This window comes from Anomaloglossus baeobatrachus, unplaced genomic scaffold, assembly GCF_048569485.1.
Source record: "Anomaloglossus baeobatrachus isolate aAnoBae1 unplaced genomic scaffold, aAnoBae1.hap1 Scaffold_256, whole genome shotgun sequence".
Taxonomy (NCBI): domain Eukaryota; kingdom Metazoa; phylum Chordata; class Amphibia; order Anura; family Aromobatidae; genus Anomaloglossus; species Anomaloglossus baeobatrachus.
The window spans coordinates 30,453-47,833 of NW_027442123.1; the positions used below are offsets into that span (position 1 = coordinate 30,453).

At 47.0% G+C, this 17,381-nt stretch overlaps 1 pseudogene; it reads right to left on the reverse strand.

Moving 5' to 3' along the window:
* Positions 1-8,778: 8,778 nt before the first annotated feature.
* LOC142263269 (U2 spliceosomal RNA) lies at positions 8,779-8,985 on the reverse strand (annotated as a pseudogene).
* Positions 8,986-17,381: the final 8,396 nt, after the last annotated feature.

Here is a 17,381-nt window from a genome sequence, read left to right on the forward strand (position 1 = left end):
GGCCCGCTTAATCCACCTCTCCCCTCGCTACTCCCCAGCCTCGCCACTCTGCCAATCCCTTCACTGGCTTCCCATCACCCAACGACTCCAGTTCAAAACACTAACCATGACATACAAAGCCATGCACAACCTGTCTCCTCCCTACATCTGTGACCTAGTCTCCCGGTACCTACCTGCACGCAACCTCAGATCCTCACAAGATCTCCTTCTCTGCTCCTCCCTTATCTTCTCTTCCCACAATCGCGTACAAGATTTCTCCCGTGCATCCCCCATACTTTGGAATGCTCTACCTCAGCACATCAGACTCTCCCCTACCGTGGAAAGCTTCAAGAGGAACCTCAAGACCCACCTCTTCCAACAAGCCTATAACCTACAACAGCCCTCAGTCCAGTAGACCACTGCGCAACCAGCTCTGTCCTCACCTATTGTACCATCACCCATTACCTGTAGACTGTAAGCCCTCGCGGGCAGGGTCCTCTCTCCTCCTGTACCAGTCTGTTATGTACTGTTAATGATTGTTGTACGTATACCCTTTCACTTGTAAAGCGCCATGGAATAAATGGCGCTATAATAATAAATAATAATAATAATTATAATAATGGCTTACTTATAATTAGTTGGAGTGTGCAACGCAGGCAGATGCGCTCTGCAAATGTCTTGGCACTAGTGGGACTATAGCAAGGTCCAATAGCCACGTATAGGATGCCACTAGGTACACTGAGTGTTTGCTAGTATAATGGCTTACTTATAATTAGTTGGAGTGTGCAACGCAGGCAGATGCGCTCTGCAAATGTCTTGGCACTAGTGGGACTATAGCAAGGTCCAATAGCCACGTATAGGATGCCACTAGGTACACTGAGTGTTTGCTAGTATAATGGCTTACTTATAATTAGTTGGAGTGTGCAACGCAGGCAGATGCGCTCTGCAAATGTCTTGGCACTAGTGGGACTATAGCAAAGTCCAATAGCCACAGATAGGATGCCACTAGGTACACTGAGTGTTTGCTAGTATAATGGCTTACTTATAATTAGTTGGAGTGTGCAACGCAGGCAGATGCGCTCTGCAAATGTCTTGGCACTAGTGGGACTATAGCAAAGTCCAATAGCCACGTATAGGATGCCACTAGGTACACTGAGTGTTTGCTAGTAAAATTGCTTAGTTTAAAAAAGTTGGAGTGTGCAATGCAGGCAGACGTGCTCTGCAAATGTCTTTGCACTAGTGGGACTATAGCAAAGTCCAATAGCCACAGATAGGATGCCACTAGGTACACTGAGTGTTTGCTAGTATAATGGCTTACTTATAATTAGTTGGAGTGTGCAACGCAGGCAGATGCGCTCTGCAAATGTCTTGGCACTAGTGGGACTATAGCAAAGTCCAATAGCCACGTATAGGATGCCACTAGGTACACTGAGTGTTTGCTAGTATAATGGCTAAGTTAAAATTAGTTGGAGTGTGCAACGCAGGCAGATGCGCTCTGCAAATGTCTTGGCACTAGTGGGACTATAGCAAAGTCCAATAGCCACGTATAGGATGCCACTAGGTACACTGAGTGTTTGCTAGTAAAATTGCTTAGTTTAAAAAAGTTGGAGTGTGCAATGCAGGCAGACGTGCTCTGCAAATGTCTTTGCACTAGTGGGACTATAGCAAAGTCCAATAGCCACAGATAGGATGCCACTAGGTACACTGAGTTTTTGCTAGTATAATGGCTTAGTTATAATGAGTTGGAGTGTGCAGAGGACAGGAGGGTACAGTGGCAGGATTGTGGTGCTCTGGGTAGAGGAATGGAAGCCTGCCTTTCTATTCCCTCCTAATGGTGAAATGCAGGGAGGAAATCCCTGACCTTGGCTACACAGATGCTGTTGCTGTTTGCAGGACCTGTCACGTTTGGCTCTCTGACCCTGCCGGTTTGAGTCCTTAAAAGGACTGCTATAAAGTGCTCTCCCTATGCTGTCTAACGCTGTGTATGCAGCGCATACAGCTGTATCGGCTATAGGACTCAGGAGGACGGAGCTGCGACAGTGATGTCTGACACCAAAGACGCAGAAGGCAGATAATGGCGTCCGTGAAGAAAATGTCCGGTTTTATAATGCAGGGACATGTGACATGCAGATCCTATCACACATGCCGTTGCTTCTCTGGCTCAAAGTCAACTTAGCTGTGTGTGTGTCTGTGATTGGCTGACATGCTGGCCCGCCCCACAAGACGCGCGCACTTAGGGAAGGAAGACAAGAAAAAAAAAAAAAAAATGGCGATCGCCATTATAGAAACAGCAGTGATCTGAAGGCGCTGTTCACGCACACTATACACTGAAATGTGATAATAGTTTGATTCACAGAGTGACTTACACTATTACAGCAGAAACCAAGCTATGATTTAGCTGTTTTTTGGCTGCTAGAACCGTTCTCGAACGTTTCTAGAACTATCGAGATTTTGCAAAAAGCTCGAGTTCTAGTTCGATCTAGAACATGCCCCAAAATCACTCGAGCCTAGAACTGGAGAACCACGAACCACGAACCGCGCTCAACTCTATCCAGGAGCTTTGGTTCCCTGAGTTTCCAATAGCAAATGTCTAGAAAAAACTCTGTCCATTGGCACAACTCAGCAAGAAAACGAGAAGACCGAGAAGATATATTTCATTTATCTTAATGCCACCTTCTTAACAGCACTAAACCCTTCTATTATGTCCCTTAGCCTTTTGAGCTTATCCTCTGGTAAGCGGAAGACCATGCCTCTGGTATCGATCTCAGTGCCTAAAAACTGTATTATAGTAGCCAATCAGAATACAAAAGGATGCATAGGAAGCGTGACTTTATTTCAATATTTTAAAACAATCCAATAAAATGAAGAAAAGTCACTCATACAAGATCCACAGAAGTTGTATAATACATACATAAATCAAAACACTATAAGGCCTGTTTCACACGTCAGTGATTCTGGTACGTTTGTGCTTTTTTTTAAACATAACAGAATCACTGAGATACGCAGATCCATTATAATGAATGGGTCTGCTCACACATCAGTGATTTTTCACTGCACGTGTCTCCGTGCGGCGTACCCGCGTGTCCGTGATTGCTGCACGGAGACATGTCCATTTTTTTCTGGCATCACTGATAGGATGTCCATAAGGTGGCAGCAGAGCATAACAGAAAAAGGTGCCTATTGTGCACTGAAAAGACCCAATGTGATGCACCAGACATATAGAGCCCTAATGGATTCACAAATATAAGATATATCATGAATGACTACTGCATAATGAACGCTAGCATGAAAAAAGAAAGGAATCCATAAAAATAAATAATAAATGGTGCACATATGTTAGAGCCCCACCGAAGGACAAAAAAAGTCTGATGGAAATAGAGAGCATATAGGAACAATAAGAATGTGCAACAGAGAGGAAGGTGAGAATGCAGGATCAATCACTGCCTGTCAGATATTAATAATCAGGGAAATAACTCTGGAGCAGACGCACAAATTAGGGTCTTACCTGGTAAGGTAACAAATAATTAATAGTAGTTGCACTCACCTATTAAGGTTGTGCCAGTCACAACCCCTAAATGCACGTTACAAATGGCGACAGCCGCAGCCCCTAGTAGAAGAGCAATAACGTATAGGAGGAAAATCGGGTGCGTGCCGCGCTGTCACCAAAGGAAACTGATGTTAATTATTTCATCTCTTTATTCTTTTTTCCGGTCAATGTGTTTCAGAGATCACTGTCTCCTTCATCAGGGCAAAAAAAGAACAGTATGCAATCAAAGGAGGAAGAACCTCTATATATACACATATGGAGCTACGTCAGAGGACTGACTGCTGTATTTCAAATACTGCCGGGATGGTCAACTGTTACAATACCGGCCATAAAAGTTCTCAAGTGATATATTGAGAAACATTTATAAAATCACTGGGGTATAGTGTTTCAAATTTCATCAGCTTTTTGAGACAAAAATCAGAAAAAGAAGAAGAAGAAGGACAAAATGAAAAAAAGAAAAAAAAGAAGAAAAAAAAAACAAAAAGGGAGCATTGAGCTCCAGACCCTGTATTGAGTCTTAGAAGTGTAGTGACAAGTGCATCTGTCCACAACCCTGTAAGGGTGAACGGGATGACGGACAAGAAAAATTATGTTCGTGGCAAAAAATGGTGGTGTTGCTATATAAAATTGCATTAAGAATAAAGAAAGGAAAAATTTCTTTATAAAAGTAGTGAAGAAAAAAGTGGAAAAAAGGGGAGTGTAAGCCATTTTACTAATAAATAGTGATGAGCGAGCATGCTTGTTACTACTCGGTACTCGCACGAGTATCACTGTACTCGGTCTACTCGACGGGGACCGAGTAATCTCGCGATACTCGTGCTGTACTCGTGGTCTTCATCCCTGCATGTTGGCGCTCTTTTGAGAGCCAGCCCTCATGCAGGGATTGGCTGGCAGACCACTGCAATGCCACAGCCCTGTTAGTTGTGGAATTGCAGTGATTGGCCGGCCTGCACAGCGTGACCGAGCCTTTATACCGGCGGGCGCGCTGTGCTCTGCTCACAGCTATCCAGACAGTCAGTGCAGGGAGAGGGTCGCTGCTTCAGGGAAAGGTTTGCGGCCCTTTATAGCTATTTCCGTAGCAGGGCTGCAAACAGTGTGACCAAAAGTCCTTCTCAGGACTATTCTAGTTGTATACAGGCAGGCAGGGTATAGCCAGGTCGGAGTACAGTAGCAGAGTCCTTCTCAGGACTATTGTTGCTGTATACAGGCAGGGTATAGCCAGGTTGGAATACAGGCTAGTGACCAAAAGAGTCCTTGTCAGGACTATTGTAGCAGTATACAGGCAGGCAGGCAGGCAGGCAGGCAGGGTAAATAGCCATTCCTAGTGGTGACCGTATACCAGCCTTCATCATATCTGGGGCTGGTGTACACAGTCTAAAACAGTCCTGATAGTGTCAGACTTCTCAGCAATTGTCGCTCCTAAAACCTGTTAGGTTCTTAGTGCGTCCGTGCTTGCATTTAAAAACCGCACGTGTGTGCCTGTCGGTGGCAGCGTACAGGTGCACTTGTGTGCGTTTTTACCAAACTATTATATAACGCACAAGTGTAGTGTATAATACACGTCAGTCAGCAGTGGCTGATAGTGTCAGAGTTCTCGTCATTAATTTTTGCTCCTAAAACCTGTGTTAGGTTCTTAGTGCGTCCGTGCTTGCATTTAAAAACCGCACGTGTGTGCCTGTCGGTGGCAGCGTACAGGTGCACTTGTGTGCGTTTTTACCAAACTATTATATAACGCACAAGTGTAGTGTATAATACACGTCAGTCAGCAGTGGCTGATAGTGTCAGAGTTCTCGTCATTAATTTTTGCTCCTAAAACCTGTGTTAGGTTCTTAGTGCGTCCGTGCTTGCATTTAAAAACCGCACGTGTGTGCCTGTCGGTGGCAGCGTACAGGTGCACTTGTGTGCGTTTTTACCAAACTATTATATAACGCACAAGTGTAGTGTATAATACACGTCAGTCAGCAGTGGCTGATAGTGTCAGAGTTCTCGTCATTAATTTTTGCTCCTAAAACCTGTGTTAGGTTCTTAGTGCGTCCGTGCTTGCATTTAAAAACCGCACGTGTGTGCCTGTCGGTGGCAGCGTACAGGTGCACTTGTGTGCGTTTTTACCAAACTATTATATAACGCACAAGTGTAGTGTATAATACACGTCAGTCAGCAGTGGCTGATAGTGTCAGAGTTCTCGTCATTAATTTTTCCTCCTAAAACCTGTTAGGTTCTTAGTGCGTCCGTGCTTGCATTTAAAAACCGCACGTGTGTGCCTGTCGGTGGCAGCGTACAGGTGCACAATTTGCACAAACTTTGATATAACGCCCAAGTCTAGTGAATACACGTCAGCACAGCATTGCAAAATGCGCAAGGGCGTTGGCAAGGAACAAGGAAGTGGACGTGATGGTGGTGCAGGCAGAGGCCGAGGTCGTGGGCAAGCTCTAATTTTGCCACAACAAAGGGCCACATCTAGTCGCTCGCACGTCCTGTCCCAAATTCTTGGGGACCGCAGCAGTACACCGCTCTTGAACCAAGACCAGTGTCAACAGGTTGTTAGTTGGATAGCGGATAATGCTTCCAGTCAGATTGGCACCACCACAAACACTCTGTCTTCCACACGGTCAAGTGTCAGTAGCCGTGATACTGCACCGCACATTTCAGAACCTGATCCTCCTTCCTACCACAAGGCTGAGTACACGTCCTCGGACATTAATGATCCCACACTTGGACACTCGGAAGAGCTGTTCACATTTCCATTCGCACATTCTGGCCTCTCGCCAGCTCATGTTGAAGTGGGTCATGAGGAGATCGTATGTACAGATGGCCAAATATTTGAGCAGCCACGTTCTCACGAAGTTGGCAACGTGTCTCAACAAGGGGTGGACGATGATGAGACACAATTGTCAGGAAGTCAGGAGGAGGAGCAGGGTGCGGAAGAGGAAGACGACGTGGTGGATGATCCAGTAACTGACCCAACCTGGCAGGAGGATATGCAGAGCGAGGACAGCAGTGCACAGGGGGAGGGAGGCGTAGCATCCCAACAGGCAGTAAGAAGCAGGGTGGTGGCTCCAGGCAGAAGTCAGGCAACCGTTCCCCGGAACAACAACACGACACAAGGTGCCTGTACAAATGTTAGGTCTTCCCGAGTCTGGCAGTTTTTTAAGTTGGATCCAGATGATTCTAAAAAGGCCATTTGCAACACCTGCCGTGCCAGCATCAGCAGGGGTACCAAAACTAGCAGCCTGACCACCACCAGCATGATCAGGCACATGTCAGCCAAGCACCCGACTTTGTGGGAAGTACAACACAGTCGAGGAGCAGTGCTTGCTAATGTCACTGCTACGTCTTCGCTGGTTGTGCATGCGAGCCAATCCCCTGTCCATGCTGCCTGCGAACAAGCCTCCTCCGGTCCTGCACCTGCAGTTGCCTACTCAGAAATAACACCATCATCAAGCACGTCCTTGTCCCAGCGCAGCGTTCAGTTATCCATTCAGCAAACCTTTGAACGCAGGCGCAAATACACTGCCAACACCCCACATGGGCGCCCTGGACAAGCCAGGTCGTCACAGGTACTACACCAACACACTCTACACTCCGGCTAGGCACACCGAAGCTAAACACAAATCCTAGTTGCCTTCCTCCAGGGGCTGATGTCCACACCAGGGGGTGGGCCAGGCGGTTGATCCCACCCACCGAGGAGTTCACAGTCCTGGAGGCGGGAAAAGGAGTCAGATTAGAGATCAGTTTTGGAGTTAGAGAAGTGAAGAGGAGAGGAGACTGACCGTGTCCGGGTGTGTGGCCCGGGCACTCAGCAAGGTTGGCAGACGGTGGTGACCTTCTGCAGGAGAGGCTGATTGGAGTGAACCGTACGGACCGGGGATGGGCGGTGGCCCGCCGGTACCAGATCGGGGAGTGAAGAGAAGCCAGCACCATCCGGCAGGGCCTACGGACCCCGACCAGGCTAGGAGTCGCCGTAAAACCGGTCAAATCCGTTAGCGACAGGAACCTCCAGGGTTTCCCAGCAGTCAAGACCCGATTGAAGGCAACAGCTCACACCGTAGAGGGAAGCACAGTCACCGCCAAGGCTACAGTTCCCAGGGCCAGAGCCTGCGGGCAAAAGGGGCTCCCTCAGCATCCATCCAAGCTGGGGAGCGGGTTACCGGTGGGAAGCCCGCTAGATTTTGGGGGAATAAAAGGGGTCCAACACCACATCCCCACAGGTGCACACCCACCCATCAAAGAGAGCTATAAGCCAATACCACCTTCACATTGCCAGTGTACCAAGTACATGTTGAGCAACATGAAGGCGGCTGGGGTTATCCGTGACAGTTGTAGCCTTTGGGCAGCTCTGTTGATCCTGTTAAAAAAGAAGGACGGCACCACTCCCCGTATTGAGGAATCGCTAGCTGCATTGAGAACTGCAAATTATTTTTCTACCCTTGATCTCACTAGTCACTATTGGCAAGTGTCCGTTGCTGAGGCAGACCGGGAGAAGACCGCCTTCGCCACCCCTATGGGTCTCTGCGAGTTCAAAAGCATGCCCTTCGAGCTGTGCAATGCGCCAGGAACCTTCCAGAGGCTGATGGAATGCTGCTTGGGACAAGATTTTAGGGTGTATAAAAAGGGAGATTAGATCCCGTGATCCCAACGTATTGTTACACCTCTATAAATCACTTGTAAGGCTACATCTGGAATATGGGAACCAGTTTTGGGCTCCACATTTTAATAAGGACATTCAGAAGTTAGAGTCAGTTCAAAGGTGGGCAACTAGACTACTACAAGGAATGGAAGGCCTCCCATATGATGACAAGTTGAAAAAGTTATTAAGTGATTATTGGCTGCAATGGGGCTTTCTGGCTGGTGCCAGCCTCTCTTCTTAGCACACAGGAACCACAATCCCTACACCATGCTTCAATGGATTCTCTCATCCCAGCCCAGTAAAACTACATATTTTACACAGTCATAAGCAGCCAAAAGGGATCTATTCTATTCAATTGCAAATGATCTAGATAAGACTGAGAATAAGATACTGCACGGGACATAGCAGAGTTGGTCAAGTTGAGTGGAGATGAGTTTGCTATTTGGCACAGCTTTTTGCATCAATAAAGCAAGTAAAAGGTGTGAAAGATAAAAAAAAGGGTGAAAGTGTGAAAAGTGAATTGGCCAAATTGAGGTGCATATAAAGTTTTTGCTTTCTTTCAATTAACTAATGGGGCTCATTTGAATCAGGTGAATTGAGTTCTGCTTTTGGAAACTGGGTTAAGAAGGGGTGCACCGGTCCTGGAGGTACTGCAATACCAGGTCAATGCGTGCAGTGGACAGAGCAAGATTTTTTCCATCTCCTTGTTCTAAAAATCCATTTAATATATGGTCCCCAGAGAGGGGACGTATCAGATATTAAACTGATAAGAACAGATTTAATTTTTTTTTTTTTCTGTTTATCAGTAGGACTTCAAAATAACAAAGGTGATCGCCTCCCGTTGCCTGGGAACCGTCCAGGCACAAGAGGGCTATGTGTCACCAGAAGGCGCACACACTTCCTCAAGGCCGGCAGACGTGCAATCCCAGGCACCTTCCAGTACCGACCAAGGTAGCGTCCTCCGAAACTACACTTGATCTTAGCCAAAAGGCCGAGAAGCTATAACCCGAATTGGTTACGGCCTTGAGTGGCACCCTGGCCTATACCGGACACATCTTAGGGAGAGGGAGACAAACCCACGCCTACAGAAGACATTTTGTCACCCAAGCCAACCCTTGAAAAGGCTGTTTTGCAGAGCAAAAACAAGAAGAATGGTGCTTTTTGCAGCCGCCGCCCACTGCAATGAATCTGAATAACTCCTCCTTTTGGACACAAGCACCTCCCCTCCCCCTTGCAGTCTTTCCAATTCATGATACAAAAAGACGGACGGACAGGACAGGACAGGACAGGCTGCCTGACTTTCCGTCACTGCCACCCTTTGCCATCCTTGCCCGTAGAAAGCCCTTTCATCATCCCCAAACCCTAATCTTTTCCCTTCCCTTCCCAGATGCGTCTCACTCCCTTTCATTAGGAAGTGAGCGCAGCCTTTTCTCCGTTCTGCACATGCGCGACGTTAAACACAAATGCGCAGGCGTGCGTTCCATTACCCTCACTGCATTCCACTCCCATACAGGAAGTGGGCGCAGCTATTACTACGGTCGCACATAAAAGAACCCACGGCCACCACTGCACATAGCTGACTCCACCACAGGACACCCACTTCTACACCAACGCAGGTAAGACAGGATCGGCACCTCTATGCTCCCGTTACAATCAGGCTCAGTCACCATGTGATAACGCTCTCAACTCTTTAGTTGCAGGCTCCCCTTGCTTCACCTCCACTGGCTGTGCTGCCATTTCCTCTCCCACCTGGAAGGTATACTTTATTCCACTATTTTCCTGTTTCTCTCTTCCCCCTTTTCCCATAACCTACTTTTATCTGCATTTGTGGGGTATCTATATGCTATTTACATCATAGTTTTATTCATTAATATGGAAGGGAAGAGTGCCCATGAGAGTGTTGAACTGCGGAGAGCAAGAGATTAAGCTGCTCCGATTTGCCACCATTGATAAGCTGTTCTCAGTAGATACACATGCTATCCAAACAGCAGCATCCACCATTGCTTCAGCCCACCCATTCAGTGACAGCTCACCAAGTCAGCCAGAGGAGTGGTGTAAGGAATTACACGTAGGCACTGACTCCACACCTTCACATCACAAGAAGGGGGTCTACAGGCTAGTGCAAGAATACGAGCAAGTCTTCAGCAAACATCCGCTAGACTTTTGAAGAATAAAAGGGGTCAAACACTACATCCCCACAAGTGCACACCCACCCATCAAAGAGAGATATAAGCCAAAACTACCTGCACATTACCAGTGTACCAAGGACATGTTGAGCAACATGAAGGAGGCTGGGGTTATCCGTGACAGTTGTAGCCTCTGGGCAGCTCCGTTGGTCCTGTTAAAGAAGAAGGACAGCACCACTCCCCTGTATTGAGGAATAGCTAGCTGCATTGAGAACTGCAAATTATTTTTCTACCCTTGATCTCACTAGTCGCTATTGGCAAGTGTCCGTTGCTGAGGCAGACCGGGAGAAGACCGCCTTTGCCACCCCGATGGGTCTCTGCGAGTTCAAAAGCATGCCCTTCGAGCTGTGCAATTTGCCAGGAACCTTCCAGAGGCTGATGGAATGCTGCTTGGGACACCGAAACTTTGAAACGGTACTGCTATACCTTTATGATGTTATTGTTTATTCTAAAGCAAACAAGATTTTAGGGTGTATAAAAAGGGAGATTAGATCCGGTGATCCCAACGTATTGTTACCCCTCTATAAATCACTTGTAAGGCCACATCTGGAATATGGGGTAAAGTCCTGAGCAGGTTGATAACCATTGGTTTGAGCATGGTAGGGTGTAGTGCGCATCTTCCTGCATCGGTAAAAGCTGCAGAAGTCCTTGAAGATTTCCGCTTCAAAGGCTGTGCCTTGATCTGTGAGGACTCTCTCTGAGTAGCCATGAGGTCTGCATAAGTGTGCTTGGAAGACCTTCGCTGCAGTATGGGCCATTAGATCTTTGACTTGTACCACAACCATAAATCTCGAGTAGTTGTCTACCATCGTAAGTGCATACGTGAGCTCGCCTCGATATTCTGCAACAAAACTCCCTTTTTCGATTTCAGTTTCAGCAAACACTCCTCTTCCTGTAGAAAATATTTATCATTACCTAAGACAGTCATTCTAATGCATGACAATATTAAGGCAATTTAGTTAAAACTTGTTTTAACTCACCTTTAAGGGGATTGATGTATTTCATGGTCAATCCAGGTTTGTCAGTGATGGCACTGACATAATGTATGGCGTCTTTTTCGGGAGTTATCCTTTGCCTTTTCATTGTGAAAATCCAGTTGCCTATATCAAAGCAAATTCTACTACTTGTAAAGTATGCAGAAAATGAAATGTAGAACATATAACATCAACTGCTTAGGAACGCATCATAGGTTAGTACTTAAAAGGATATTGTCATGTTCTAGTCATAATGCAAGCTGGACATTTTTCATGTTACCCTGTAATCGCCGGCCTGTTCTAATGCTCACAAGCCAAGATATAGGCTCAGCTGCTAAGGCTTCCCTCTGCCTTCTGAATGAAACTTGAATATGTCTGGGTCACTGTGTATATAGCAGGTGCTCAGAAAAAATAAGAGTCAATTCAATAGAAATAGCTCTGGCACACTATAGTGATCAATAACGTAAGAAAAGAACTCTTGGAATGCTGAAAATTCTTTATTTGTGCAAAAGGATAATTCATCCAACGTTTCGACCTTGTTTTTAGGTCTTTATCAAGGATAAAGTTATCTAAGATCATAAAGGGTTACAAAACCATATAAACACGTAATTAGTACATAGTACAACATAACAGTACAATATATTGCTACTTGAGAGTACAATGGGTCAAATGACCATGATGCACATACAAAAAATTTTTCCAAAGCCATAGTGAAAACATTTGTACTGAGGAAAGAAAATTTCCACATGACCTATCTGGAGAAACATTCTGGATCAAACAACCAAAAATAGTCAAGCAGGTAAATACACACCTATATGGATAACAGGATGATATGTGTTCAATTGTATAGCGTCATTGCCATTAAGGTACAAATGGAAAACTTGCAATCCTATATAGTGAAGGAAATGAACACATATCATATCAAAGAACACAGGAACATGGGTGTGAGAAAAACCTCAATGTTTATACTTTGTTCTTTATAATGGTGTGAACATGTATATGTCTCAGTACCTTATGCACTTGAGAATTCTAGTGAGTAGATCATGAAAGCCTATTTCAGAACTGGAATCGGTAAATAATTGTAGGTGGAATCTAAATGAAAAGATGGTACAAGTGTTATCATGACACGTGGGCTATAACACAATGAGGGGCACTGCAGCCAGAAACTTGAGATGCTGCCCCCTGACTGCTGGCCCCTATGCATGTTTAAATAGAGGTCTCCCCCTAGAAAGACACTGACCTGCCGCCCCCGCCTCCTGTGGTGTGACTGGCCTAAGCCCCGCCTCCTGGATACATATCACCGTGCTGCCCAGCTTCCAGCCTCTCGGCTGCAGGACCCGGACCTGTTTGGGCAGCCGGACACAGGGACCCGCTCCTGGAGGCGGTAAGAGAGCTATCAGCAGGGAGGTAAGCGTTTCAGCTCACAGCACTGTTAGCTGTGAGCGGCTCCCTCTATGCTGAGGCACAAGCGATGTGTGACCGGTGAGCGCGGCGTTCTAAGGGAACTACCCGCCCGCTGGTCCGCTTGTGCTCGCCATTATTTAACAACCTCACCCCCCCCCCTCCCCCCACCCCCCCCCCCTCCTCCCCTAAAATCAGCATGGAGGAAAGCGTTCTGCTCACGGCGCTGTTTGCTATGAGCGGCTCCCTCCCTGCTGAGGCTCAAGCTACGTGCGCCGGCGAGCGGCGTTCTGAGGGAACTACCCGCCCGCCGGTCAGCTTGAGCCGCCATTAAGTTTGAAAAAGAGCGCTTCGCGCTCTTTGTCATTGGCCCCGCCCACCCGCCGCCCAGCAACCGCCGACCAGACACCGTCGCCAGTGCCGAGGAGGAGCTGGGTAGGGCTGTGTGCGCTCTGCACGGCACCTAAAAGGTGTGCCTCAGAGCGCAGCTGAAAAGCTCCGTTCTGAGGCGCATGGTGCCGGTAGAGAACGTGCGCTCAGCCTGCAGCTCCTGCCATAGACAGAGCAGGAGCTGCCGGCAAAGCGCACGGAAGTGACATGTCACTTCTTAGAACACAGCGATTCGGGCAACAGCTGAATCGCTGCGTTCTACTATGCAACGTGCGTACGGCCTCTACACAGTCTCCATAGACTGTGCAGGGGACGCAGGACGCATGAATTAGGCACACAGCCTAATTGAAGTGCAGACTCAGTGCAGTCCCTGTCACAGCGCAGGTTGGAGGCACGGTAGGGGAGAATCTAGTATGCAGGCACTAACCTGCAAGAGTCAAATCACCCCATCCCACACGCACTGAACTTCCCCTCCCCTCCGTTTGTATGCCCCGGGAATGCCAAGGGGGCTAGCCTGGGAATGAACCAGGGACCATGTGGGTCTCCCAGTGAGCGGGCGGGTTAAGGGATTCTGTTAGGACTTCAATGTTCAAATTGAGGGGGGCTGGTAGTGAACAGGGGCAAGAAGCAACAGTCAGCAGGTGGCGTGTTTTCCCTCCTGCTGATACCACACCTACACCAAGCCCCCTCCCAGGCCAAAACACACTCCATTTGACATTATGACAATGGTGACTGTTAACAGCCCCGCCCCGTTGTCACACAGGGGATTTCAGCATGTTATGGCGGCGGTGGGTGCGGTGCCGACTATCGCGTTGTACGGTCATGTGCAGGGGTCACGGTAGCAAGCTTTGGCATGGGTAGCCACCATGTCCGGAGTCTGTCATCTTAACCCTTGGATAGGTGTGAGCGTCGTCGTAGCAGGCGTTACGTGGGTAGATCTAGATCCAGTCGTCTTGTCATTTCCTGAATCACCAGGTGAGTACCCTGATGGGGAATGCGGGGTGGGATAAGTCCCCCTAGGGAGGATAACGTGACGTCACAGGTAACAGGCGTCCCGCCCAGCTCTACATGTTGTCACTAAGTTATTTATAACAATGTTATTGGTGCTGAGGGAATCGCCCTCCCCCGTTTCTGTTAAAAGCTGTGATGGTATCTAGCATTCCTACCCCTTGTAGACAGCATTCCACAATCTACCTGCTCTAACTGTAAAGAAGCCTTCCCTATTTCGGAGGATTAAGTTTGGTGGCAGTTTATTTATATTGACCACACGGGTATTTATACAAATTATTATTATTTATTATGCGCCATATAATTCATGGCGCTTTGCATGCGAAAGGGGTTTTTACATAATAGGTACCAGTATAATAATCATAAACCGTACAAGGCACAGACTGGTACAGGGGGAGAGAGGACCCTGCCCGCGAGGGCTCACAGTCTACAGGGGATGGGTGAGGAGACAGTAGATGAGGGCAGAGCTGATTGTGCGGCGCTGTATCGGACTGAGGGTTACGGCAGCTTGTAGGCCTGTCGGAAGAGGTACAAATGAGATATCCTCTGAGACGTCTTTCAAAAATTAAACATATCTTAATTTTTCAACCTTAGTTTAATACAGGCGGCCTCCATTCCTTGTAATAATCTTGTTGCCACCGGTTAACTGACCCTTCAAGTGATTTATTGATTAGTGACAATATTATGGGATCACGGGATCTAACCCCCCTGTTTTACCCCTAATGTCATGCTGTAATTGAAAGAAGGGATCTATATTGGTCACAGTTAGTTTTATCGAAATGTGAGAAGTATATCTCTGTACATTTGCATGGTTTGATTGTTTTTCTAAAACTGCTTCTTTTTTGTAGTGAAGTAATTTTCATCCTTTTTTACTAGATTTTCCCTCTTTGGTTAATTACGTATGTTTTAATTGGTTTTCCTTACCGTAAGAACTGAAAATAAACAAGTGAGATGGGAAAACCGGCAATGTTAGCTATTCGCAGAATAATTATGCCCGCTAATATTTTCTGGACAATTACTTCCACATACATATTCTAAAAGGTATAAATTCACTTTTAGTTTTTGTGTGCGTTGCATGGATTGGGGACGCTGCCCCATCGGGGCTTACGGTCTGGATTCCCTATCTGTATGTTTATGGGGGTGTGGGAGGAGGCTAGAGTGCCCGGAGTAGACCCACGCAGTCACGGGGAGAACGTACAGGCTCCTTGCGGATGGTGTCCTTGGCGGGATTTGGGCCCAGGACCCCAGGGCTGCAGCTAGCCATTGAGCCACCGTGCCATGCCATAATAGTTTCAAGAGCAGGAACAGACAGATTTGTAGATGGAGTATTACGGCGTTGCAGGGCCAGCTGTTTGGGATCATTTGCGATACAAAGTGTTTATATAGTTATATATAAAAAAAAAAAATGCTCCTTATGCTGGGCCCGGGGGGACATGGTCCATTAACCTAACTTTGATTGCGCCTTTCCCCCTATTTCGGTTCCAGCTACACAAAAGGGGGGGTGGACTGGGAAATAGGAGAATGACCAGTGGTCCGACGATGCCGGTGGGTAAAAACCTTAACCAACTACAGCCCTTTCCTCGAATAAGTAATCAGGCTGATTAGGTTTTTGTGGCTTGGAATGATTATGGGTCAACGCAGGGTTGAAGGCAAAACAGGCATCTGGGTTCCGGGTTAGTATCGGGCACCTTATTGCAATCCCAATCTCAGGTATTTTGGTAACTCAACCCACCAGCAGGATCAAGGTTGGAGTTCTCAGCTAGATGGTGGGGTGCTCGGTGAAGTTAGGCCTATGATCCGGGCCTCCATTTTGCATTGACCTGACGGTTCGATGGTACGTTATTCAGCGGGTGTTGCTCTGGTGGTTGATGTGCGTGACGATTTTACAAGCCACCCTCTAGTAATACACACCCTGCAGTATTCAGCGAATGTGCACCAATTTCGGTTGCAAGAAAACTGTTACGAGGTCGGTCTTCCCATTTTTAAATTGCGGAACGGTACTGAAGCGATGAGGGTCTTGTGGGGTGAAAGGTATTGAAGGGTTGGATGATTATGGTAAGCGAGTGGAGCACAGTAGGCCTATTCTTTTTTAGCCGAAGATTGTTTGTTTTGTTTTAAAAAAAAAAAAAAAAAAAAAAAAGAAAAAAGTGGGGGTTTGGATTGTTCGCCCCATTGCAAATCTATACATTGATATTTTGGATCTTTTTCCCTCACTCGGCGGGTGTCCCGACGTTGTCGTTTATGTCTCTTAGGCGAGCGGGTGTATGGGACCAGTTTTTACCCATGACGACGGCCCTTCATTTTAGCGTTACGTAGTTGGTCCTCCATTTTGTGGGCTGGTTTTTGGTTGGTAATGCGACGGTTACTCGTTATTTTGGTGTTTGCCAGCCGTGGTACCCGGCACGTACTCTCCCAGAGTTGGGGTGCTACAAGGCTTCAGGAGCCAGCATACATGAGCACAGTTTTCAGTGGATCAGGTAACGACAATGGAAATGCATTATGAGGGACGTCAGGTCGGAGTTGGTTTTTTGAAATCGGGTTTTATTCGACACGTAAGGAGATTCAGAACAGTGTACAGGGCTAATGTAAAATGACATGATTGTGATTTGTTTATCCAAAAAAAAAAAAAAAAAAAAAATTTTTGTGGGTTTTTGTCTTTTTGTCAGTACCACCTTGGAGAGACGAGGTGTTTGATGGTTACGAGAATTCCCTGTTCTGACAGTGTTTTTGCCTTTCAGATCCAAGTCGGCCCAGTGATTGGGTCCGAGGTTACTTCCATGTATGTTGTCTGCGAGGAGAGCGGATCTTCGCCTCTTCGCCTTGGTGGTCGGTTCTTGGTTCCTGTTACAGTGAAAGTAATTGGAAAGGTTGCCGGAGCTTGGCTCAGCTGTGGGTCTATCAGAGGCGATCAAGATTGCGTGAGCTCTCTTTTCTACAACCGACTTGGTGATACACATAGGCTTCAAGTAGCTGGTCCAAGGCCGTCTAGCTAGGCCTCTTACCCTTATCCGGTCAGAGAGGTACAAGTTTCCCTGTTTTAGTGTGGAGTGTTACAACGATCCGGTCGAAGGTTACCCTCTGGCCCAGGTGGCTTGGAGCTATGGAAGAATGTGATAAGGATCTCTCCTGGCGCATGGTCGATCAGGGCCTACCCAAGTTGTGCTGTTAATAAAGTGTTTTTTTAAAAAAAAAAAAAAAAAAAAAAAAAAGAGGTTGTTGGTCTGGCACCGCCAGCTGGAAGGCAATATTTGGCTGTCCTTAAGCTCGGA